Source organism: Bombus bifarius, unplaced genomic scaffold, assembly GCF_011952205.1.
Source record: "Bombus bifarius isolate JDL3187 unplaced genomic scaffold, Bbif_JDL3187 scf7180000008194, whole genome shotgun sequence".
Lineage (NCBI taxonomy): Eukaryota > Metazoa > Arthropoda > Insecta > Hymenoptera > Apidae > Bombus > Bombus bifarius.
In genome coordinates this window covers 853,672-880,107 of record NW_022884502.1, presented here as the reverse complement: position 1 = coordinate 880,107, position 26,436 = coordinate 853,672, and the positions used below count along the sequence as shown (strand labels likewise).

General features: G+C 45.4%; 1 protein-coding gene across 1 annotated transcript in view; it reads left to right on the top strand.

The window, feature by feature from the left end:
* Positions 1-9,266: 9,266 nt before the first annotated feature.
* Positions 9,267-26,436, top strand: part of LOC117209845 (mushroom body large-type Kenyon cell-specific protein 1) — a 94,465-nt gene continuing 77,295 nt past the window's right edge. Inside the window, exon 1 of the mRNA XM_033452273.1 lies at positions 9,267-9,977. The gene's annotated coding sequence lies outside the window, so the exon portion shown is untranslated. The remainder of the gene's footprint in view (positions 9,978-26,436) is intronic.

Sequence of the window (26,436 nt, the reverse complement as noted above, 5' to 3'; positions counted from 1 at the left end):
TGTCGCAACGGCTTGAAACGCGATAGCTAGAGAGCGTCTAATCCGACGTCGGTCCGCGTGGTTCTCGAATCGCCGCGCGAATAGAGGATCTGGCGTCGCCATATACAGACACCAGCGCCGAAAGAAGAGAGGACAAACCGGCGCGGCGATGCGTTTCGGTGCGTAGCGCGCCTACCGATCCGCGTTCGGATTGCAGTCGATCGCCAACATGCAAGTGGCTGCAGATGTGTACATGTATTATACGTATTCACGTGCGTGCAATACGAGTACGTACGCGTATCTGTTTCTATACGTATACATAGGTGGTAGTGAGTGTAGGAGCGCTTGGCGCGACCGCGTGCTCTCGCTCGTCAATACTCACGACGATCATGGAGTGGTGTAAGTGCGTGTGGACGGGCACCAGGAGCACGGGTATGTGGCACAAGGCCGACATTAGCATCTCTACCGGTATACTCCCTACCATTTCGCGTCGTCGTCACGGCACAACTCTATCCGCAGAAACCTGTATTCCGGTTATCTTGCTTTTGCGAGAACGGAGAGACTGGCGGCGTCGCCATCGTAAGAAGGCAAAGGACCTCCTACCACCGTGTCGAACCCCACGGAAACCGTTTCGAATGGATATGATCCTTCGACCGGGGATTTTTCGACGGACCCTCGCCGCGATAACGGGGCTATCTCGCCAGTTATCTGCGCGCGACACGACCTAGGGGATGGAGAATGTATTCTTTGTTCTCCTTGCGCTTTTCGTGATTCGTTCGCGCAGGCTCCTCTTATTATCGTTGAAACCGTAAAAGCCGAGGTTTTTCGTACGACCACGCGTTCTCGATACGCCGTTGTACCCGTTTCCTCGCCAATTTCTTTTTTAAATGTCCACAGTCGCTGCAATTTCGTTCAGACGTTAATCGTTCGATTAATATCTCTGCCCCTACCGCGAGAGATTGCTTCGAAGAATTATTTCTGACAAGATGCGTTTCAATTAGAAAGAAATATCATAGCGATCTTATTTCTTACGATTATCACAGCTACGTGTAATAGGCATATTGTCAGACGACGTCGATTATTTTTGAGCAAATCGTGTTCTTCCACGATTAACAAATTTCTTAAATCGAAGAAAAATACGAAACATCGAATAGGAGTGTACGTTATGTTTCTATTTTTATCGCGTAAAACGGTATATTTATTATTCTATCAGTTATGCGTCAGAGGACAGTTATGCCGCTATCGATCTAACCTTAGTTTTACAACAACACCGACTCGAAGTCTCTTTTCTAAAATGTGCATTTTTTAAGTCGTGCCGTTATCAACGCGAAGCAGCGATACGCACGACTTCGCATTCCAACGTTGTATTAGCGTCTTCCTTCAAGTAGCACGAGTCCTTTTACGTATCGAAACAAGAGTGAGATCGAGTTACGAAAATCGGAGAACCGCGACAGAGTTAAACCCGCGATAGCTTTCCAAAGCCGACGTACAATGGTAAAATGGTATGGTCGTTGTCCATAATCGTCGAACTATTTCGTTGCTTGGCCAGTTCTCTATCTTGAAATTTTGTAACTTCTTGCAGTCGGTTGTAGTAGCGTTTAAAATACTGTCTTCACAGTTGGACGTCGCCACAGTCGCAGCATCTAAAATTTGTCTTGGAAATTGCGAATATCCATCGCTAGGACTAGTCGTTAATGCGATCAGAAGAAAAATACCGACCGCAGCGTGTCAATTTCTTAATAATTAAGAATTTCGTTTTCCTAACGACGAAGAAATTAAAAGCTTAATTTCTTCATCTTCGTCGCCTCTTTCAACGAGGATTCGTTTTTCTGAATTAAAAGTCAGATTATAAAACGATTGGAGAGAGATGCGCGAGTAACTTTCGAAGAAATTTCGCTCGTCGATTTCCAGGTCGTCGTGTTGGCGAATCCGGCGATCCGCCGATCGAAACTCTCGAATAGAAGGAATCCACTTCGAGTCCGATAAGTAATGGGGCATCGAGTGACACCTTAACCTGGATGACCGGTATGTACGCGCTGAAAACTCGCACGACTCGCACGCTGGATTAGCCGGTGGATGCGAATTGGTGAGATTCTAGCGCGCGCTTCATCCTCGGTGAAACAGTAGCGACCGGATGTCTAATGAGCAGAGACTCTCGTTTACTCGTTTCTCATTCTCTCTTGCCTCGTCTCTTTTCAAAGGTGCCGATCGTCTAGGTTCCCTCAATCTCTCGATGAGTCGAGAAATCGGACAACGATCCGCGCAAAAACTTGTCGGCTGACCTGTGACGAGAATCTTAACAATACCGTAATTTTTCTCTCGTTTTCACTGGCGAGACAGTCGCGATTAACTTGGACGCGGAGACATCCTTTCAACCTGTCCAACCGGATCCTTTTATCAGAAACTCTCGCAGAGAATCGAATTCATAGTTCGATGTACAGTATTATCGACGAAATTTTACAAGTCACACATTATAGTTGATCGAGAGTAATTACTTTTGCGTAATAGCGCCGAGCTTGGCAATAAGACGAACGACGGTCCTGCAAACAATTTTTGACAACGTTTGACCGTATAATACGCGCGTATGATCCTCTTTCGCGAATAACGAAGCGACCTACGAGCCTATAGGAAAACATCGCGCAGATATTTCACGCAATTTCATTTATTCCCGAGGAGTATTTCATTTTTGGAGAGTGAAGTCACGATGCATCGCGGCGGAAATTTCAAAGGACATCGAACTTTTAATACGTTTCCTTTTTTTCGTTCGTCGTTAATGCGACATCGTAATATTTGCATATGTATTGAAATAAATGAAAACCAAAGAAACTTAACCTGCAAATAACGGTGATCTCGCAGAAGACACTCCGTGACCTACTTATTGCGAACTAAATTTTTCCTGTCTCGCGGTTCCCTCATCCTCCGCGTCCCGCTTTTAGTTTCGTTTAATTTTCTACCGAGTTCGAGAGCAAAATTCGATCGATCGTCATCGTAGACGAGACATTCGAGTTTAGCATTTCGTTGACGATGGACAAAGGTGAAAAAAGGCGGGATTAGCCGCGGCTGTGGACACGGCGAGTAGAATGTTTTTAAGGAACCGCGTGTGTCACTGCGAAACGAGCATAATATCGGGCTGCGTTATCGTCGGATGCACTTTGGGCTCGCAATTCGGTGCCCCACTCAACGGTACAAAGAGTTCGTTTACCCCGTTTAGACGTGTGAGCGAGGCCAGCTGCTATCGGTCGATTCATGCGCGACATTCGACGGGAACCGACCGAGACGACGAGAAACCGACGAAGCAAGAGAGAGGGAAAGCCGGCAGAGCGACGAGATAAAGCTGAATTTAAGGCGCGATCGGGGACCCTCTCGAGAACAAACAGAACTGCGACGTCTAGACGATCGTCGCAGATATACAGGGTGTTAATAAATATCGGGGGACATCTTAGCCAGATCGATTCTACGCGTCAAAACAATGAAAGAGATGCGCGACACCTATCGTGCTCGATGAGGCTTAAGAAGATTTTAGCTGTACCCTCTCTTTCATTCGAAACTCGCCGAAACACCTTACGATTACGGTTAACGATCGGCGATTCTTCAAATAGGATAATTGGGTAGAAATATCTGGGTCAGCTTCAACGTCTCGACCTTGTCCCGTTCTTTTTTTTTTCTTTTTCTCATTTTTAAGGTCATCTACGATCAAATCGTAGCTTTCCAATGGAAGATCGCTCGATCCTTGGAGGCTGAAATTTCATCCCACGCGAATTTCCTTTCGATATTATTCTGCGCCGTCGTGTTGTTTCGTTTTTATCTCGCGTTATGCGGGCGAAGCTCGATGAAAATATGAAACTATCGGTATACTCGATGATTTCTCGTCTCTATCTCGTAGTAAAGATTTTCCGAAAATCTATCAGATTCAGATCGCGAGCTAAGCGATACCGCGATGTAAAATATTCGAGGTCCGCGGCAGGGTTAAAATTCAACCTTGAACTTTGCACAGAACGATCAAACTTGTTGCATGTTATGAGACACTACGAGTCTTTAACGCTGAGACTATCGATCTTTCGCTTAACCGTACGTCGTACATAGCTAATTAGAACGAAAGCAGTAGAATTGAGTTGAGAATGAGTCTTGCTCAGGAGAATTCTTACGATCGATTAAAATTCAATGAATCGTCGTTGCTCGATTCAGACAACGTCCGCTTCCCTCTTTGTCGCGCGGAGTACAACTTGGCTTAACAAAAAAATGTCATAAGCGAGCCGAGTAAAGGTATCGCGAAAGGGCAAGCGTGAGGTTACGAGAGTAAGGCGTTATCTGTATTTTGCGATCGGCGGCGACGTTGCTCCATTTTCTCCGGCCGCTCTGATTGATTTCGTAACGCATTCAGCAACACTAGCGGAAGAGCAACGTTTTTCCCCGACATTTGAAATTTTATCGTCCGATAACGTCTCGGCCAGGTTGGTCGACCGGGCAAGTCCGGATATTTGACGGAAGACGATTTATTTTCGGATCGAGCAAAGTGAACGCGAAAGCGGTTCTCCGGTCGATGAAGTAACGGCGAGGAGGAAGACCGCGTGGGAGTCGATCCGTAAACCAGTTTCTTGTTTTAACGCGTACGTACGCCGAGGAGAGAGAAAAAAAGGAACGGGGTTTCGAGTGCGACTTCTCGGTGTTGTTGTCTCATTAGCATCCTCGGAACAGCTGATCGTCGAAGAATCGTCGATCGCTTTCGCATCGATTGTTTTCCACGGAAACTGTATGGTCACCGCGAAGGCGGATATCGGTGTGTAGGCGACACGTAGCTTCGGTACAACGCAATTCCACGGCCACGGATTCCCGTATTCCCGCATGCACGCCGAATGTAACAAGATCCGACGCAAATAAAAGTCCAACATGGCAGAGCTACCGCAACGCTCGAGTCACGCGAATGCAGTGATATATAAAGCCGAGTCTTGCAAGTTTTAACCCCTTCGAGTTGATTCTTGCATCAACGACGAATGCCGTTGGTTGAAATGGAAAGGAATGACCCTCGCCGAACAAGGGTCTGAACCACGTTTAGTATATTTTGGGAGAAGGGCGGTTTTTACGTTGTTCGATGAGCTTCCATACAGTCAGCGCGCTTGTTGCGTTCAACGTTACATCGCCTTCTGACGAAATACATACGTATCTGCAACCTGTGTGTACCAAAACGATCGATAACGACGGTGCAAGCATACCGTACCGATAATTACCAACTTGGACGAAAATTTACTACGGATCTTTCGCTATGGCTGATCATTCCCGAGAGGAATGAAACGATATCTACGTAAAAAAAAACGGGTTATTGTTAAATAAACGTATTTTTCTTCGACGCACACTACGTGCAAAAGATCGGCGACTCGAGTAACAAGTTAACTTGTTACGTTAACGGGTTAACGACACCAAGCGAGCGTACATAGATCGTACGATATAATTGAAAAATGTCTTAAGCTTCGGACGAATATGAAAGAATCTTTGTTGGTACGCGTGATTCCTTATTTCGACGCTGTATCAAACTTATTTCGCGATGATACTAAAAATCTGTTTACTTGTCGAAACAAAAGCCAAAAGATCGAGCCACGAACATGGAAGAACCGCGGCGTATTTAAAGCAAGATCGGTAAGAATTACGTAGCAAGAATGGACACGGTCGATGAATCTCTCCGGTCGAAGAAGACGAAAGCTAGCGGTTCGTCGAGTTTATCGCAACGGAATTGACTGCTGGTCGATCGTCGACGCAACGACACGGTAGACACGGCAGACACTGTGAGCTGGTGGACACGATGCGCGTCGAATGACGTTATCACCGCCGAAATAGCGTATCGATAAGGTCGTCTCTCGGACGCGTGGCCAATGACGCGCACGTCTGTTCTCGATAGAATTCCATTAATCTGGCTTACGACGATCGTTCGGCATGCGTCGGTTGCCGGGACGCGCCGGCGGGGGCGTCTTTATTCCCGGTGTAATTAATTCGAGCCCGGGCCTGACGAAATAATGCAATCTTATCGAGCCGGCGGACACGTGAGTACTTGTTAGTTGCTGTCAGATAACGCGTATTTTGGCGGCTAGAGATAAGCGGCTCATTTCGATTTCAGGAAAAACGACCCGACGAAAACATGCACTCGAGGATCGTTTTTCGTCCGTTATCTCAGAATCGATATGTATTGTTTATTATTAGACCGCGCGCATTTTCACACGCATATCGATAGGTTTCCGCGCGTAGAGACGCACAGAATGCGCGTCACATATTTCATGAAAAAGGTCCGAGTTTATATACCCAGGTGTCATTGGTTTTTTCACTTCTTAATTACAAGATTAAAGTCGCATGCATCCACCGAGGCAATTAGTGACCAGAGTGAGAATAATCAGTGGGACAAACGCGTATCTACGATAGACGGTAAAAACTGGTATTGGTTTAGGAAAGGATACAGCGAGAAGAATAACGAATTTGCGTAAATATTCTGCGATCTGTTTATTAATTTCTTTATTTGTCCCAAGTACGGGAATAAGTTAGCATCGGTGTGCGAAAGGTTGTGGTGTAGTAAGATATTGTACACAAGAAGATGCAACTTCGATAAAAAATAAAAGAGACGTGCTCCGTAAGTTTCACAAGATTTTCGATAAGATTCCTACAATTAGAAATGTCAATTTAGTTATCGCATATTCAACAATCGTATCGTAATATTTTCTACCAGGTATACGTGTTTATACCTAGCTACGATAAGGAACAAAGTAATCGATTATCAAAAATCAGACTTTTTCTTTTCCCCCGTAAACTTGCAATTAAATTACAGAGAGAAACAAGTATCCGGACGCTTTAACTTACTATAAATACGGTGCATATCAACGGAAGAATAGACAGTTTCAGCGAGATTATCGATAAGTCGAACTTTTAACTGATTCGAGAATGTCTTCCGTCCGTAATCTACGATCGCTATCGTTTCGTGCGAAAAAGAAATTGCTCGAAACGAGAGATAACGTAAGTTCGTAGCTAAATCGTATCTGCGTGTTTTTTTAACGTGTCATTGACACGCGAAATGCATCGGCAGCAGGCAAATAAGCCGTCGTTATGCTCGCGCGTTGCATGCCGATTGTTCTCGCCAAAATAATAGCGTTATCGATAAACCGGGAGAAAACAAACAACGAAATCTACGGGCGTATCTACGTTGCACGCAGCACGGCAGAAAATGATAATGCAACGACGCGGCGCGTCTGCAGTCTGAAGAAAATCGACGAACGAAACGTCCTGTGCACGGTCCAGATAGATGGGATCTACGAATCGACGCGATACAGCGACGATTAGCGAAATCGATGTTACAACATCGCGCGATAACGTCCAGACCATACGTCCAGAACGCGACGTTCCATTAGATTGCGAATAAAGATTTTCTGGTTCTCAGTAGGTCGCGCAATAGGAATTTCGTTCTTCTTTTCTTTTTTATCAAAAAATATACGCGCACGAAAAATATACTGCCTTTATTGACATTGTTGGCGACGTAATCGAAGCGTCGATGCGATTACGATGTACGTAGCAGAGTTATCAAAACGGTTGTGCGAAACAAAGGAAAACAGAAGTGGCTACTGAAACGTACTGTAGCCTAATTTCTCTTAGGATCCTTATGGAATATATAATAAATCGAAGGAATAAAGCGCGAAGAATTTATAAATTGCCTAAGTCCCATCCGCGAGACCGCTTTTACGCAACAGTTTCTGCATGCGGACGTATTTGCATTTTCTAGTCAAACAGTGCAACTATATAGAATTAAATATAAACAAACCTTTTTAAGAACTATTGCAATTAATAAACTAACAAGCTACCATCCATTCGCACAATCCAGCACTTTATTTTATAAATTCTTGTTGCAGACAAGTCGATTTATCATTTTTCCCCAACTTTTTCACAAATTCGTTCTACGTATTTTGAGTCAGTATCCTCTGTACGTGTACAATTTTTATAAGATCTACGATATTTATAAACAAAGATGCATTCACCCTTCTTGCAGACAGCCGCTCGATCGTTAATTTACTATTTTCCCGTAGCTGTCGAAAGTAACTTTTGCAAATACTTTCTACACACGGTAAAGCTCCATTTATCCGACAAGACGCGGTGTCGGATAACTGGATCAGTCGGATAAAAGGAATTCCGCTGTTTCTCTCTTCGTTCGCTATTTGTCATTCGTATAGTTGCAGTTAATTTGCATGTAACAGGACTTTGCTAAGCCGAAATTTGAGAATGCCAAGGCGTGTAAACTTCTGTTCGTATAAGCCTTTTATTCGTAAGCGTGACCTAAAGTCGGATAATAAGAGTCGAGGAACGTAAATTCGGTAAATTGGGCATTGCGAGGAGATCGGTTCGAGTAAATGGATTTCTACGTCGTACGTCGATCCAATATCCTGTACGAGTAAGTTTTTTTATGAGATCAGCAAGCGTCCTAATATTTGCGAATTGCATCTATCGAACGCGGAACGAAAGTCTTGGTCGTCTAAAAGGAAGCTGACGAACACGATCCGACGACCTATATTTTTCCGTTTCAGAGGGAAGCTGGGAAATTGGTGGCGCGTATCAAAGCGAGATCGAATCTCGCGAAAGGATCGATGAAGCGCCGATGTTGGAAGATCGCGGCACGCATCGAGCGCCGAAATGCAGGAGTGACGGGAAAGCAGCGGCGGAGGCGCAGCTCGCAGATTTTGGACCACCCTGTAGCGGAGAAGTGAGGTAGGTTAGTGAATCGACGGGTGTTATCTGGATGCACGGAACGTGCAGACGGCCAGTACGGAACAACATGTCCGAGTCAGCGAAACAGAGACACTTTAAGCAAAGCTGGCGAATCAGCTTGGCGGGCGGCACTTAAAGCGCACTTTCCACGCACGAGGTGCAGTTTCCTCCGGCGTGCACGCGATACCGAGTTCAACGACGGCGGCTCCTCGACGGCCCTAAACGGCCCATTTTCGTAGAAACTAGAGACGGTGAATCGTCGACCGGTTAAGCCACCGAATAAAAGTGTGTTGCAGCCGGGGCGCGTGTGTTGGAAACGTTAAGATCGCGAAACGGCTGAGCGCGTCTAGACGCTGACGATCCTCGAGCTGACTCGTAGGAAACGTTCCCTCCACGCGTATATTCGACTTCACGGATTTTCGACCACGCGCGCGTCGCCTTTCTTTCTTATTCCCTGTTTTCCTTTCTCTTCTTCTTTCTTTCCTCTGTTCTCGGCTGGTTCACCGTCCTTTTCTTGTTTTAAGGCAACGCGATAACGACGGACGGTGCATCTTTGACGCGAGCAACCGGCTCGATATCGAACTCGGTGAAAATTATCGGATGCCAGATAACCCTTTTTACCAGCTAGCTCTTATCGTTTATCGGATGGTACTTAAAGTGCGATAGCCATCCGAGTGCAGTTTTCGTAGTGTGCGCGGCGACCGGGAAATTTTGTCTCTGGCGGTCGGGTACCGATTAGTGAAATCGTTCCTTATATTTTAAGTACGTTGTTTTCACAGTCGAGCCGTTCGGGAGTGAATAACCTGTAACAATAGTTTCGGTGGACGCGCGTGCAAGCGAAGGAACGCGGCAAGTGGCGACCGATAAAGCCGTATCCGACGCATAAATCAACCTTTACATTGAAAACAATAAATTTCTGTGAATCGAGGCAACGAAAACAAGTCGCCGGCAGGAAGGAATCTGAGAAACCGTGGCGCGATGCGCTCGTCTTCGGTGTCCACTCGTTAAACGTACGGTGGCACGAGCATCGATCGATGGGGGATTATTTTTATCACGATCCAGTGAATTGCACGAGTTTTCGTCGAGCGTGTGCGGACGTCGAGCGGAAAACGAAGACGGGTCCCGACAATACCTGCCTCGAGTCGTTGCAACCTATCAAGCGACAGGCCGTTGAATAACGCGAAAACGTGGAATTTTACGCGAACTGGGTCGGTTCTGTTTCGGCCTGCGATCAGCCAGAAGCTCGCAGCTGTGCATACAACTGGAATCAAGTGAGTACAACTTTGCTATTGCATCGAGCACGCGATATCCCGCGTTTACGACCAAGTTTCCGCGCGGCAAACGAGAACTACGGTTGAAAATGGTCAGCCTTGCGTATGTGAGAATCGCTTTTCAAATTTATCGCACGTACGAAACAACGGAAGAAGTTCGTACTTATAATATCGTCCGAAACTATAAGCACCGTATAATAAGTATACTATGACACGTGATAGGTTTCGCGTGTTGTCGCGTCTTACGTCGTTAGGAACCATTGAAAGAGTAACCAAATGAACGACGTCTACATGCTTACCTTGGTTCGCAAGGTGGTCATTTCCAAGTCATCTTCTGTAAGGATAATCGCATAGCGAATGCGAGAACACGATATTCGTTATATGTCACGGACAATAATCCATAAGAGGTATATTTTGTACGAAGCATTCTCGTTGTACTCGCGTGTACGATCAATTTCTGAAACGCGTACAAGTGCCACGTATTCCTTTTCTACGTAGTCCGATCGAATACACGGGATTCGCCCGATATAAAAATAAAAAAGAGAGAGACCATTTTGTCCGTACAGCGACTAAAGGCTGGACGAAACGTTGCCATTGGTTTTGGCAATTGGGAATAACAAAGTGCGAGCCAACGCGTTGGTTAACGGAGTATTTATGGCCTTAGCCACCGTTTCTCCGAAACGGTGCTTCATGACTCGCGTTTAAAACTGCTGACGATTTCAGCGCGCCTGTCTCATAAGCCGCGCGTATTCGAATTTACAGAGGCGAGAAACATTCGAGACGAAGATAACGAAGCACGTTCCGATGCGCGCTGAAAAAAGACGATAGTCGGATAAAGTTGCACCGACGCGTCGGCGAATTCGATTTTACGCGTCAAGATTCGTCGCGTGTAGTCGCGTTCGCTTATTATCGGCGAGTATTGACTCACCTGACCGTCGCGGCTGAGTCAGAGTTGCAGATTGTCATGCGATGCATCGTCGATCGCCGCTCGAAACCGCGTTGAATGAACGCGATCCTACGCTGTGTTGGTATAATTTTGTCGATATTCGCGCGTACATCGACGAATGGCCCGGTTCGAAACCATTCAGCCAAGCCCGATTCCGTTCGCGTCTGGCGTGTACGGTGCACACGCGTGCACGCGCGAGTTGCTACGCGTTGGGATAGGTCGTCGTGTTCGTTAGGACAGAGGGCGCTTTGTTCCAAGAGTGCCTCGAGCGCGTAATCACCACGCCGGTCCACTCTTCCACGTTCCTGCCATACGCACGTTTATGTCTTTCTCTGTACACGACCATTCGTCCCATCGTTCGCAAGACCAGACCTATCGGCAATTTTTTCTTCCACCACGAGATTCGTTCCGTGCCTCTTTCGAATCTTTGGATTTAGAGGAGCGGACGAGCGACTTTCACGCGAGTTTCAACAATCGATCAGATTACGTAGGGAAATGTATGCACGCGCGTGCAGCGTACTCGCGATTAGATACAATAACAGCTATAGACGTTAGAATATTTGTCGATACGTAGAACAGATTCGATGTTTCTCAATGACTTTATTTTCTACTTGTTTTACGAATACGTTACTTCGCTCGGCTCGTTCGTGTCTTGCGATTCGATCGAATCAGAAGATCTTCGCAATTTTTCATCTTTGTAAATATAGTTAAAGAAACGAAATCTAAACAGAAGCTTTCTTTCTACCGGGTATTAGCGCTGTTCTTGAGTATTATGACATTTGTGAAATTTAATTTCCTTTTAAAAGGACACTGTTATCGATATATTTGGAGGATCAACTGCTAATCGATAATAGAATTAGCAGATCCGATGCAGGCCTACTTGATCGAAAAAGTGACTTGGAATCGATCGGTAGCTTATGATATACGATACTCGATAAATCATTTATATTCGAGTTTCCCGACAAATGTAACGCATGGACGTTGTAATATTTACGGCGATTATTACGTCTCGTACGTTTCAGCTTACTGTACGATCATCGCGCATCTGGTAACGAGCGCTACTTAGCCGTTAGACGCGCGTTGCTCTTCCCTCTGCAACGCAGTGTAACGACACTGGAGGGAAAAGATTCGCGTCTTATTCGAAACTTGTCACCATGCCCTTGCGCAACCTCCGTCGGAATCGAAGAATTATTCGGCTTGGCATGGACGGTAGCGGCGATTGTTCGCGAAAGCAGATTGTTCTTCTGACCCCGTATCCGAACAGTGGTTGGCGCAAATAATCGAGAGGGTCGCGGTTCGTGAATCAGCCGGTAGCGCGCACAATATACGAATACAGAGAGTGCGGGCCATTGAAAGGCAGCGAGGCAAACGAGAGAAGAAGAGGGTGAAACTAAAAAGGATAAAAAGAGGAGGAGGTGAAACGGGAGGATTGGGAGGGGAGAAGAGAGCGAAAGAGGAGGAAACGGGAACGTGAACGCGAACGAGAGTGAGAGCTCGGAGCAGCCGTATTTTCGGGTGACCGTGGCCCTGCCCTCGGCACTGGATCGTTTGTGTGCCACTCGGTGCATTCTACCGACACACAGCCAGGAACAAGCCCGCGTGCGTGCAAGTACGATGCACCACACCGTTGCATTTATATTTGGCTGGGAGGGCGTAGTGGGTTCGGTGGTTTGAAACGTGCGCTCGCGTTTATATCCGTGCGTGTCTGTCCGCGTCTGCGTGACCACGTTACACACACGGACATACATACGTACGTACACGAACGTGCATACGCTGCTTTTTGCATGCGCGCACCAGAAGAAAGAGAGAGAGAGAGAGAAAGAGAGAGAGAGAGAGAGAGAGAGAGAAAGAGAGAGAGAGAGAGAGAGAAAGAGAGAGAAAGAGAGAGAGAGAGAGAGGGAGAGGGTCAGTGGTTTCGTCGGTTTTATTATTCGGCACTGTACGCCAACTTAACCTAGGTCAGTGTGGTAAAAAAGCTACACGTTCGGCGAGTTCGCAGTACGGGCGGAGTGCATCAAAGCGAGAAGGGGCAACGGGAGAAAAAGAAGGAAGCGACGCGACGTGTGTGCGTGCTTCGTACTGTTGCCAGCGTAAGCGCCCTCGTACTTATGCACGCTCGCGACAAATAATCGTGCGCGACACATCCGCTGCCGAACCGGCCTGTTCGATGCAGCTCGAACGCTCGCTCGTACGTTTTTCGCTCTCCATTACATTTTTCGTAATCTAATCTCTTCATTTTAAGTCATAGATACGGCTCTTGTAATCGTATCTGAAAGTGTTTTCACGTTCGCAATGAAAACGTTGTTCACTTCGCTGCGATGTAATTGGCAAAAAAAAAAAAAAAAAGAAGAAAAGAAAAAATGCGGAGGACAGAGAAAATAACAAAGCACAAAGGGGAAAAAACGAACGATTCGCGAGATTCGCGATAGCGTGAAACAATGTGCTGTTCGATATCTTCTCCGCTTACGTACAAATGTGTAAAATACGCGTTTATTGCGAACATTACGTTACACGTAAATATTTCGCATCGGGAAAAATTACTCGCGCTGCCCGCCAATTTCCATTCTACGACAATCTGCTACGCTAAAAGGAGAATTCAAGGAAAGCAGAGAGGTGGAGGTGGTGCGAAACGAAGGTTGAACGGTCGATCGAGAGTGGCAAAGTGCCGAAAGCTCGAAAGCGCGGAGTGGTAGTAGGAGGAAAAGCGTGAGAGGGAAAGAAAGCCGGCGGGGACGGGGAAAAAGGGCGAGAGAAGGACGGTAGAAAAGGGGTGGAAGCGGGAGTTGCAAGGACCACGAGCATAGATGGGGTCGGTAGTTTGGCCAGTTAGCCGGGTTTAAAACAGCTGCCAAATTTCCCTCTCGGCCGGGAGAGTGAGAGTGACCCATCGAGAGCGAGTGTGTTCCACATCGTGTTTCGCAGCGATACAAGCCGGCGCAGCCGGCTGCACATGCACATGCACATGCACCAGCGTACGAACACGTAGCCACGAGCATGCACATGCACCGATGCAGGCGGTCGAGCTATTTGTGCGCATCCATGCGCGCGCTCCTACATAAGCGTCTATGTGTATGCACTGTACTATACCCAACTATGTAGGTGTATGAACGAAAGCGTAGCACCCATCCGTGAGTACGTACGCCGTTGCACGTGTGCAACCTACATGTAACCGTGCAAATGGCGTACACACACGAAAAAGCACGTGGCAAGTTTCGAACGCGTTCACGGGAACATCGACCAAACGAACAAAGTATGAGTGAGTATCCGAACATTGGGTACGAGGGTGTGTAGGCGCGTCTGTGTTTGCTTCGTATGTCGCTGGTTACAACTCGAATACATGCGCACGGACGACGCGACGCTTCGCAGGCGTCTCGGTGTCTGCATGCATATCAGATGCATCCACTGCACGCCGATTCGAGACTAGACTACGCTTACCGAAAGACGTAACTCGTGAGGATTGTTAGAATTTTCCGTAGAGGTTTTTGATGCATTCTCCGATCCGCGCTGAGATGTGGTTCGATCGTAAGTCACCGTGGCTAGATCGTAAATAAATTTTGGAATTAGAAAACTCGTCAAACTGACGGGTTTCAGGATCGCTGGTTCTGTGATTAGGCAAACCGCGTACCTAGATGTACCTGAGATATTTGATGTTAATATTTATAGGAATAGAACTGCGATTATATGCGTATCTATCTATTTTGGGTGAATGAAAGGCGTGGAGCTCGGAAGAATGATTCATTGGCTATACCAATGTCGTGTAAATATTCCTTTGTTGTGGAAACCTTTTCCAAGCTGAGGAAATAATTCGATCGTTATTAAACTGCTTAAACTGATGTTCGTACAAATTCATATTTTTATGAACACGAATAAACAAAGATGGAATCTAAATCGAGCTTTTTCACGCCCTTTAAACGTCATAACAAATACGCAACTTTGAATATTATGTATATCGTTAAATGTTACGCGCCTTGTGTATATTTTTCCATATTTACAGTTTCCATAAATGCATAAAAATGCACACTCTACTATCGCCGCTATATCGTAACAAGAAAACTGTGTTTCGTCGATCGTAGATTTTTACAACGAAAGGATATCTGTGCAACATCAGTCATTTTAGTAAAACTGACTGACATTGATTTGCTTCTGAGCTCTTCGTATCGCTTTAATTATAATCCTCTACGTATAGTAATACTTGGTAGACACATACTACAGGTCGGTAGTTGTAATCTTAAAGCATCGAGAAACAGCGAAACACTGTTTGATTGAAGAAAGCTGAAGTCTTTAATGCATAGGATCAAACAGATAGACTGTAACAAGACGATGCGTGAGATTCCGCTATTTTATGCACTCGTATAATATTTCTCCTTTATTTCCCTTCATTGATCTAATTGTCCGTGACCGGTAGAACTCTCGTGTCATAATCGATCGACAAGATGAAGATAGCTCGTAAATTCTTCCGTCTCTCGCTTCTCGACCCAAACTCCGTCCGAAAAGTTCATTTTTCCTTAGTGAAACACTACCTTAATCCTTTCAATTGATCTGCAGCGGACAGCGTATCAAAATAACGTAGAATTTAATACCACGAATTTGGAGTATAATTATTTCCTTGTCGTTAAGATTTCTTGCGTTCTTGGTATCAGATGCAAAGAACACACGTTTTGAATTTTTTCCAGGAAATAAATATCGATCATGACGTTACATGTAATTACAGCTAAGATGTGAAATTTATACTACCATTGTATATATTATCTGTCTCGTGCTGTGTTCTCAGCGAGTTGAACAATAGCTGACGGAAAGGTACCACGAAACATTTTCAATCGAAACTACATTCACGAGAAAGATACGTTTAACTGTACAGCCTATATCGAATGTTTATTGGCGTTTTATAATTAACAGATTTCCTCGATCTGCAGGAAGAATGGTTGTCGACGACATACACGAATGTAGAATTTTTCCGAAAAACTGAAAAATCCCTTCACTTGTTAAACGAAGCGTGAAATCAAACATCAGAATTCAAGCAGAATGTGGCAGATCGAAGCGGAATAAAGATACGTAATACGATATACGTCAACCATGTACCTAATATGTATAACCAGCTATAGAGTAGTATGCACATGTAGCATCGATATCGGTCGTGTATGTGGCGAATGTCGTGAATAAGTGGCTCGATACTCCTTGTGTCGTGGCTGAAAGATTCGTCGGTTCCGTAAGTAGAGCGGAACGTCGTAGGCCACGCAATACTTTCGGCGCACCTGTCGAACGACATTCGGAAGCGTCGAGTTCACGGATGCAAAAGTTGAGAGTCGCTGAGGTTTACTATACACGTTCGACGGAAAGTAGAGAAGCCCGAAATGCACGGACACTGGCAGTTTCTGGGACTAGAGCAACAAGTAGTAACCGCGTTTATATCGGCGCCGTTGGCTACGTAGTGGATGCACAGTAGGTATTAGTATATATGTAGGTGCATATATAACGTAACCGAATATATAGGTCGACTGGAACGCGACGGCAGCTGACGCAGCAGCGGCAGAGCCGCAGCCAGTTTAAAGCGCAGTCAGTTACCCCCGAAAATTTTCCAAGTCGTACAAAGTGGGGGTAGTCCGTTGACTAGCGGCAAACCACCTCCGAAATACATAGAATGTAGCATGTACCCGTGGCCGCTCTCTCTCTCTCTTATATACCTTACTCTATCTACATACGCTACTGTCGATCGCGTCCAATGTCGCGCAGCAACAGTTTGCCAGCAGCACGCGCAAAAATCCTGGCGAAAATTTTTACCGGTGGCGCTTTACGTTAGCCGTAGCCGGTGCATTCGATTCGCTCTCGCGTAGAAATTACACCGCCACCGGGACCTTCTATATAGCCGTTCAGTTTCTATTATACCGTTCAATTTGTTCCGTTTTGCGAGCGTAGGCATCGCGCACGCTTGATTATCGATAAATCGATTAAACATCGACGTTCAACATCGACTCGCGTTATCGAAAATATTCAACAAAATTATCATTGGCTCGATTACCATAAAGGCGTGATTACAATAGAGACAGAGAGAATTACACGAGCGGACGTAACTAAAATCGGCAGGGGAATAAAATGCCTCGTTGCAAACTGGTCAAAGCTAAAATCAGGTTCATGTTGCATTGAATTTCCAGTGAATTAAGCGCGTCGAAGGCCGTCTCTCTTACTCACTCACACACACTCTCTCTCTCTCTCTCTCTCTCTCTCTCTCTTGATCTCTTTTTCTCTCTCTCCGCGCTCTTCGATAATTTTCGGGAAATTAGCCGTTAATAACGACGAAACGCGGTTAACCGAGTCTTTTCGCGAACAAGCCCGACGATTAAGCGCGTTATTCGATTAAACGTCAATTAAATACGTTCGCGTACCGGTGTTGGGGGGTGTAGTGGATAGAACGACGCCGATCAAACCGTTGGAACTACCATGTTTCATTACCGTGATACACGTATCATCGATACGCGGTTCACCCCGGTTTCCAAGAAACGACGAAAATCATTGCGAGCGTCCGTCCGGTCGTTGACTTTATTTGTACCTGTGCCAAGCGGCGACCGACGTCGCCGGCACCTACTACTACGATATGTAGATGCCACGCTGTACATATGTACGCGCGGCTCGTACCTCGCGCAACAAGTAGGTATCGCCAAAATATGGCCAGACGACCGGCGGAAGAGCCAACGCGAGAGACGAGAGAGGAAACGATGCTTCCCCGTTCTCCAGCTTTTCCTATTCCTCTCGCGATTCGGCAGATTCTGGATTTTCAACGACGTGTAACGCTACGTAGAATGCGCCAGACCTTTAACCTTAAACCTTAACATTTCTGAGGGCTGGAACTATCGAGCAGTTCATAGAAAAATCGAGCAGGTTGAAATCTACCAGATGAATCTACGTAAAACGCGAAATAAAATTTATTTTACTTTTGAAACACAGTCGTCGTGTTTCGTTCCGTCCTCCTTAAGATACAGTGGCAAACGAAAGAAAATTTATAGGATAAAAGGGCGTAAGTTTTACGATAAGTTAAACGATAAATTAAATTTAATGACAAAGCGATAATTTTGCAAAACGGATTTATATTTAATAAGAGCAACGAGTAAACGTATTTTCCTTGAACGACTTACTTTCCCGGACTATACCCTCCATCGTACGTCTGTCTTTAACCCGAAAAGAACACCAATCGTGGTGTTGCCAAGTGCTAGCAGAGTGGAAAATTAACTTAATTCCTAGACGTATGACCGGGTGCGCGCACGAGTATACCGAGAAAGTTTGCCGAGTTATCAGTGCATAGAATCGTTGGCGCCGCTCCAACTAATTACAAATTAGTTACAAAGCTTGCCGAGATTCGACTTTATCGATTCGTAATGACGCGTTTAACCTCATCGGTCCGATATATAGGGGATCGATCCGCGTCTTGCCTTTGCAGAGACTAGATCTGCCTGTGTCTCTCTTGGCCGCTTTCTCTCGCTCTGTTTGCCCTTGCACCTACCGAGGAATTATGGCAAACCTTTCCACTCGCATTCCTCGCGAATCGCAGCTAGGATTCGACGATCTCCAGTCTCACGATCTTCTACACGATTTGAATGCAGCGAACGTTCCCGCCAACGTTTGCGTACCGAGACTGTTAAAATTACGTTTCAACAATTTCGATCTCGATCTCCAGCATTTCGATTTTGTTCGCCAGGGTTGAGGTTTCCTTTTAACTTCAACAAATGTCCCGTGGAACGTTAAACGAACGTTTAAAACGGTCGCGAGCAAAGTTTGAGAGCGTTCCAGCGGCTCGCAGGAGAAAGGCGATGATTCGTTGGCTATCCATTGCTTATCCACGCAGGAGTAACACCGCGTGCAAGTACTACTTACGTAATACCAATTACAGAGGCTACGACACTTACGGATAAACATCGGTTCGTCACCGGCGTTTATGCATGCGTTACGGCGTCGGTGTCAGAGCAGAGCTGAGCTCGCATTTACCATCGCTTGGAGAACCCTTTGGCGCCCCTCGTAACTACGGATGTTTACGTAAATACATATCTTTATCGATACGATTAAAAAGAGCGGAGCAGCTAGCGTATAAAAGCTCGCTTTATCCGCTAAATGTAACAGAGAGCGTTATATTTTAAATATTTTACACAATTTGCATATTATGCGCGTTCTTAACAATTTTTCAAATCTAAGGTTAAATGTAATGCGCTGTCTAGGGATAACACGTGGCTGAAATAGGACCTATAAACGAAATTTAATAGCCGGACGATGTAAAGAAGATTTTTGTTCTGTACCTACGCTCCAAGTTTCTCTCTTTTTCTTCTTTTTATCGAAAGATATTCATGAGTATATAGGTATACGTATCTGTAATTATACCACACAGGAACCGTGTCTAATTAGACCACGAAATTGTGAAATCTGGATAAAGGTTGCTTCCGTAGAACCGTTCATTTTTCATTCGAGGATGAATAAGAAAGAAATAACTGGAAAGAACAAGTGAGAGTCTCAGCTTGTAACTTATCAACTCGCTAACATCGTTTTAATTACTAAATTATAGTGGAAGAGGGATGTGCTCGTATCTAAGTTACAGTAACAACCGTGACGCCACTTTGCCATGACGTCATACGATCGGCTTCGACGAAATTCGCGACTATCGCGTTTCCAAGTGCGTTACGAATCGCGAGGCGCACGTTTCGTTGCCTCGTTACGATAATACGTATCGCCGGCTAATGAAACGAATTACGTAATTTGCATAATCGATACAATTATCGCGAAATTAATTTAAGTAATTGCCGACGTGGAAATTTCTGCTCGCGAGCAAAGTTAATGGGCCAGCATCGGGATGCATCCTGCAAACGATTCCTGTTTTCGTTGCCGACGTAAACGCGAAAATCCAGCGTTTGTTCTAATTGAATTAATACATCGGTGCATTGTAAATTGCATGGAACTTCACGGTATTACGAAACGCGCGAAAAAAACGCATCTTCGAACTCTACGCTCGTTCTCGGTGAACGAGTTGCACGAAGCTGGTAAAACAGAATTTACACCGAGGATACCGAAGATCGGCTTCGGTTAGGTACACGGTTGCAGCGTGAATGCAACCGGCTCGTTCGCGTCGCGCTGACGAATGCCGCAGTCGGCGTCGTCTCCGACGGGCCGGATAACTCTCGCGTCGTTGGCGTCGACAACGTGACGCGTGACGTCGAGCGTAGAGCGCGAACGTGGCGATAAGCAGAGATACGGTCAAGGCCGGCTTGCATACCGGTCTGTCTGTCCGTTCTCTTTCCTGCACCGCACCGGCTCGACACCGGAATTAACGCGCGCGACCGTACACGCTCGATACGACGTCACGCTTCGATCTGGACGACGAGGACGATGAACACCACGAAGATTACAACGATCGTGTCAATGACGAGCAACAGACGATCGACGAGACGACGGACTAGAGGGAGTCTTGCACGCTGTAGAGTGGCGTAAGGCCATGGTTACAACGGATGCGTATTCGGACGAATGAAACGTCTGAAAACTGCAATAACTGTATATTGCAAGCTATACATACACGCGATAACGTCCGTAGATATTTTTAGACGACTAGTTTAACATTTTTCCAAAGATCGATATTTTTATAATAGTATTTTCAAAGTTACGACAGACGAACACTGGCTCTACAAAAAGTATTTGCACTCCGCTGTATTTGTTTATTTATTCGTTCGTGTAGTGTACCGATCTATCGAGCCGAAGTATTTGAGGTTTCGCATCGTTCGGTATTTTCGTACGACCTTATAGATTTTATACCGTAAAGGTGAAACATGAAACCTGATAATAAAGAAAATTGCATCATTGCGGAATAAAGGTACGTGTACGAAAATATCGTCGTAGCAGCGAACCGCGATCAAATACTCGTAAGGTAAATTGCAACTGAAACAAAGTCATATACCCGCGTCGTCCAAATTTCGTATTTACGTATAACGACGCTTACGATCTACACGAGCTTATACAATGTGACTAGAAAGATTTCTAACGTTCTAACGTTCCAACATTGAACAAACCTGTTTAAAGTCTCGTTTTCTCGCGTATATCTATTAATAAATTTGAACTATCGTTCGCATGGGTATCTGCCATCGACCGAGTACAAATTGGCGAAATAAAATCAACAGGCGAAAATCAAATTAAAGAATATATTTTACATATCGCGAATAATTTACAAGCGTCCGAACATGTTATCAACGGCAGCGTAGATACGTATTTGATTACATTGACGTATTGAATTCTTGGAAACGTCAATTCGTCCGAATAAGCGTCCACTGTAACCATAGTCGAAGAAGGCCGGCCTCGAGAAAAAAAAAAGACTCGTCTCGATTCGTTTCGCTTCCCCTCTCAAGCGTGCTTCGAATTCGGCGCGGCCTTCGTCAGAGGAGCAGCGCGATTGGTCCGACTGACCCACTGCCACTGACCTTGAGCCCGTCCACACACCGACCGTACCAGCTCCCTCATCCGACGCTCGGACTTTCGGCAACATGTCCGACCAAACACGATGCGGCCGTTTCGAGGAAGCCAACGAGAAGGAAGAGACCGTCTGTCTGGCGGATCGGCTCCGTTTCCACGGAAATTCTCTCGCCATGTGCAAAATCGATCAGCTGATATTCCAACGAAGGATAATCGATGTCGAGTGAAAATGATATATTTTCGATTTGTTCGCTGTCCGGGAAAGAAACAAATTGCTAAGATTCGTAGCAGGATATTCGTTTATACTGTTGTTCCGTTATTCTTATTCCCTCTCTATTCTCCTTGCTAATTGCGATCTTCGGTTTAGATGCGATTGTTAATTAGATGTAACCTTAGATACTGCCAGATATAGTCACTCGTTAATTGCGCTCTTACTTTGTTCAATGTTGTTGCAAATACCAAAGTATTTTCACTCGGTGTAGCGACGAGTGAAATAATGAAATTTATGCAACAGGAGAATCGAAGACGCAAAAATGTGTAGAATGCACGTAATACGCAGAGACGTATGAAACGTTCAGTCTGCCTATAGATAGATAAAACGTTTTCTATCCAAGCTGTATCTTTTTAATTGTGCTCGTAAAAGATATGAATTCGCGATCTATGTACTAATTAAGTGTACAAAAGGTGCGCGTAAGATAAATTTCTTCTAAGCTTCGTTGCACACGGTCGTTTCGACGAACAGCGGAATAAAAGAAACGCGCGAAGGTAACGCAAGGAATCGATCGATTATAACCGACTTAACACGGAGAAAGAATTTCGAGAACGAAAGATTCCGTTCGACTCGATAACGCGTTGATAAGATCGTCATTGTCCCGTGCGTTCGCCTTCCTTTCCTTTCATTTTATTTGTGCCCGATAAATAATTCATGCTCCTTTTCGAGGGAACAGCGTGTACCTCGTAACCTTGTCGCGCTCCTTGATCCCGGCTCGAGTGAGACAACGCGGTCGCCGTCTCGATGATCGTTCGAGGGCGCGAAATTCGTGGCGAAGGTTCGCCGAGGGTCGATGTGAAACAGAAGGACTCGATGCGAAATCGTTTCCCATGCACCAGGCCTTGCGCGTTGTCTCTCTCGCGTTTCTGTTTCCTTTCCTCCTTCTTTTCATTCTCTTTTTTTTTTTCTCTTTTTCTTTTTGCAGCCACCTAAGAGCGTCGTTGTTCGCGCCTTGAAAAATTTCGAAAGTGCCGCGCTCGATCGATAAGCACGCGTAACTTTCGCCGATGAAGATCGCGTTGGAAAAATCGGTAAGAAACGAAGATGGATAAGAGGCGGACGAGAAGGGACACGTGTGACGAAAGTTGGGCACGTTCGGTGCGTTCGACTCGAATCTAAAACGTTGACGAAGATTTGGTGTGCGTGGCTCCGCCTCCTACTCCTATCCAACCCATTCTAAACAAATGAATCATGCTCCAAAATGGCCGACTGAATTTAGACGTCACGTGGCATCGACGTACGTGCCCGCACGCACACACACACACACACACAAACACAAACACACACGCACACGCAAACAACCGTGTATCCGACCGGAGCAGCTCAAGCTGCGGCTGTGAAGAAGAACTCACGCATAAAATGCCGACCGTTATATCTTGTTCGAGAGCTTATGAATAACGCTCCTTTGCTCCCCGCCCTTTCGAGTCGTCGCAGATTGACTATCCTCAACTTTATCGATCGATCGCGCGATAAACGTCGCTCGTGAGACTTTCGATTCGCGAGTGCAATTGCTATACGGAACTCGTTTAGCGAATCGGCTAACACCGCGAAACGGAAATTAGAGAAAATCGGTGAAATTATACACGATAAGCACGGATAACGAAGCTCTGTGGCCAGAGTTAAAAAAAGAAAATATTTAAAACGGAATTAGCCACTAAACGGTACTAAAATTTCAAACGCTGTAATTAACCAATTTGACGGTAAAATTTCAAAAAGTGAAATTACAACCGCTTTGGCCATAAAATGTCGAACGTTTCAAAAACGTCGAATCGACGTCTTCGACCTGTGAACGATCATGTGCGTAGACAGCTCTGGTTTAGCCGGTCAATTTTGACGAACGCGAACAAACGACGTGCGTAACAAATCGCAAAGAAAAAAAAAGAAAAAGGAAGAAAACGATCCATGGATGAACGTGGATGTAATTGTAAAAAGCGTTTGAACGAAGTCGGACGCTACAGTAGGCGTAGATTTTTCGGTACGTGTAGCCAGACATTGGCTGGCAAAGAGAAAGGCAGCGGTAGGAGCTGGCTGCCCACATAACGACGCGCTAACTTGGAAGGCCGGTGGAAAATTTAATGTCAAGTATACATGGAATTGGTTTTGCGAGATTAAACGGCAATGTCGGTACGGTCAAATGGTGTGCCCTTACTTCTCGTTTCCGCGGCGATCAGCGCGCGTGCAAAAGCGCACTCGCCAGCGTTTGTGGGGAAAATACACCAATTTCGCGCGAATTGCATAACCGTTCGCTCGTCTTTGATCGTTGTCGTCGGTTGTTCTCGTCGTTGGCTCCGACAGTCGGCACAGAAGGCGTCGACATGGGGCGTCCTATCTAATCAGCCACTTTCGACTGCCATCTTGAAACCCGAAGCACGCCGTGCCCCAAGATTATCTAACGAATTTCTAAACCGTCCGTCCGCCCGCCTCAAGGTCCGGCGTGATCGCCTCTTTTACCGTCGTGATCCCCTTCTCCGTCGTCTTCCTCCTTCCACCCTCTCCGCCCGTCGATCTCCAGCTATTCCGAGTGGTCTTGCGTAAAGTTTGAAACGATACGCGAAAAATATAGGCTTATCCGTGATAAGATAAGCCAATAAATGTAATAGATAGGACTTTCGACTTTCAGCCAACTATCCTAACCGAACATAGGATTCGCAGGGACAAACATGGTCGGTCATAAGTTGTGGCCACTGATAATAAATATTTGGTATCTATGCTTTTCGCTGATTTCATTTCCTACGTATGTTACTACGAATCTGTTATACTTTGTTCGTATCGTACGTGTCCCCTAATGCAAAGTAACAAGCGTAGTAAAGTTGGTTGGAATTTTTCAATGGATGTATATTATATATATATATATATATATATATATTATACGGATGCTACATATATGCAATTAATTCTACCGAGAAATTCACCGAAAATTACGACCAAATAGCCGGTATAATTGTTAGAAATGGTCGTAGCGTACGATGTAATATAAAAACATACGTAAAATATCGAAAGTCCATAAGGTTCGTGACATTTAGCGAATGGAAGAAATTTCTGTTTGAATTTTGTTATGGATTTGTAACACGCTCACAGTCTTTGATAGGTAAAAAAAATATTTCGCCTAGCTGCTATAATACACAGTACGCGTATCTATCGGATGCTGCGATGTAGACAGCTGTGAACACATTCGCAATCGGTATACGTAGAAGCGGATGACATACTGTTCGCGAACAGCAGCGACGATACCCCTTAAGACGGTGTCGCGAAACGAAACAATTTTTCTTCGGCTACACGCGAAGCGCACCGCCGTATATTGCGTGCATAAGTAAAGAGAGGAAAGAAAGAAAGAGAGCGAGTTCAATTACTGGAGGTAAGAAAGAAGCGGGCGGATTAAACGCGGCCAGATAAAAGTTATAATCGCGTTTATCGTAGATGCACCCATTAATGGGATGTTCACGGTCAATTTAACAAGATTTTATCGTGACTGTAACCGCGGCCAAACGATGCGTATTTTCAGTTAATAAATTATAATAATTAATAGACGATACCGGAGGATGTAAATTTCAAAGGCCGCAGGTTCGAGCTGTGTATCGCGTGGCGGTCGCTTGGAAAGACGTCGATCCGCAACTGTGTGCGCTGTGCTGCAGTTTTATTCGCCTCGTACGTGCCCGGATGTTGCACGCCACGTATTTATTGTCCATCGATCTCCAGAAAAACTAGCAAATGGACGCGGTGGCACTGTGCGTCGTAGCGATTAGCTTTTAAATTTCAAATCGCAGCAGCAACTGCATCAAATTGTCTCCTATTAAAAGTGTCATGGCCACGGTGGCGTGCGGAGGAGCGGGGAGGAATGGATCAGGCGGGTTACCAAACGTCTGCGCGCGTGTTCTCTTGCGTGAATCGCCACTGCCAGCCTCGCAGATGGAAATGTAAGCGGCCAGTGAAAAATCTTAGAAACGTTTGCGGTTTATCGTTTATCGTACCTATAAAAACGGTCGAACTTTTCCCACGTTTTAAGCAATAACGCGTCCTTTTAGTCGGAAGATAGACTCGCAACACAATGGTGCCGACGTTACGATAGATGATTCATAAGTACGTTGATTTATTGCCGAATGAATATTTAATCGCTTGTGTAAAAACCCTCGTCCACAGCTTCTCGATTCGACTAGATGTGATTCTTTCGCGATATAATTTCAAACGCGTATAGAAAAATTACGTAACCAATAGAGAAATGAAGATATTATACCTGGAAGAATTAAGGATGCTAGAATATTCTTTTGTTCTCTTTGAAATATGGAGAGTCTTTGTTACGAGACCCTCGATTCGCAAAGTAACGCCAAAAGTCGGAGCTATTCTTTGCACCGAAGCTGCTCGTTGCGCAAGTTTTCGTGGAAACGATCAATTTCCTATACATGGCGCTCGAAATTTTAGGAAACGAAATTTGTTCGACTGGCTGGAGAAACGTAGCGAGGCGTTCTTAAGCTGAATTCTAGAAGGATCGCGTTTTACGAGGAGAAGGCTGACAGGAGCGGGACTAGGAAATCGATAAAACTCGCATGTAAGAATGCATTAAACCGATCTATGACCGTAAGACAAAGCAATGCGACTGGAACAGGTTCCGGGGAGCCGAACGCGTCCCTATACGTATCGTGGCTTTACGAAATGAGCAAACGTTCGCTCTAAAGATAGTAGTTGATGTCTTGGAGTAACGCAACGCGTTAGACTCGCAGTCGCGCTAGCAAAATAAAGACGAAATTCACGAAACCTTTAATCGATTAAAAGAGAAATTTCTCTTGGTTTTTGTCAACCGAGCGATACGAAGTACG